This window comes from Papilio xuthus, unplaced genomic scaffold (genome assembly GCF_000836235.2).
Source record: "Papilio xuthus unplaced genomic scaffold, Pxut_1.1 DF825840.1, whole genome shotgun sequence".
Classification (NCBI taxonomy): Eukaryota; Metazoa; Arthropoda; class Insecta; order Lepidoptera; family Papilionidae; genus Papilio; species Papilio xuthus.
Genome location: NW_013532809.1, coordinates 1 through 636, shown reverse-complemented (window position 1 = coordinate 636; position 636 = coordinate 1). Strand labels below are relative to the sequence as shown.

General features: G+C 61.8%; 1 long non-coding RNA gene across 1 annotated transcript; it reads right to left on the bottom strand.

Annotated features, from left to right (window-relative positions):
• Positions 1-11: 11 nt before the first annotated feature.
• LOC106125624 (uncharacterized) lies at positions 12-537 on the bottom strand. The gene is made up of 3 exons (XR_001228274.1): positions 411-537; positions 217-325; positions 12-132 (listed from the first exon to the last, which is right to left on the bottom strand). It is a non-coding gene; the product is annotated as an uncharacterized LOC106125624 (long non-coding RNA).
• Positions 538-636: the final 99 nt, after the last annotated feature.

The following is a 636-nucleotide window of genomic DNA, read 5'->3' as shown; positions in this document are numbered from 1 at the left end:
CCGCCCGCCCCGCCCGCACCTCCGCCCAGGTTGGTGCGCGTGCACAGCGCCAGCCGCTCCGGCGAGCCCGCCGCCGGGCACAGCTCACACTCCGGTCCCCACGCCACGCCCAGCGTGCAGCAACATTGCGCCCTGCGACATTCGTTTTACACAGATTTTCATAATTGTTCAGATAGGTCACGAATAAAGTGAGATCGTTGGGAAAAGAGAACCCACTTGGTAACTTGCGACGGCAACGCCGGCGTGGAAGACATGAACCTCGGCCACGGCTCGGGCGTGCATCTGCCCGAGACCAAGGATCTATGGCACATTCCCGTCCTTCGATCTGTTAGTGAGATGAGAAAACATTGAATGATACGTAGCAAATGTTGCAAAACAAGGAGAGCGAGGATGAGAGACGCGGCACGGACCGATGCAGGAGTGTCCGTCGTCGCTGCGCTGGTAGCCGGCGTCGCAATCGCACAGGAAGCCGCCCTCGGTGTTGATGCAGACTCCGGGCGCGCAGCGGTCTCGTCGCTCCGCGCACTCGTCCACGTCCTCGCACGCGTCCGCCGCGTCGTGCGGCGCCGACGTGCGCTTGTACCCTGCCGCGCGACAAATCGTACTCGTGAATGCTACAAATGACTCGGACGAGCA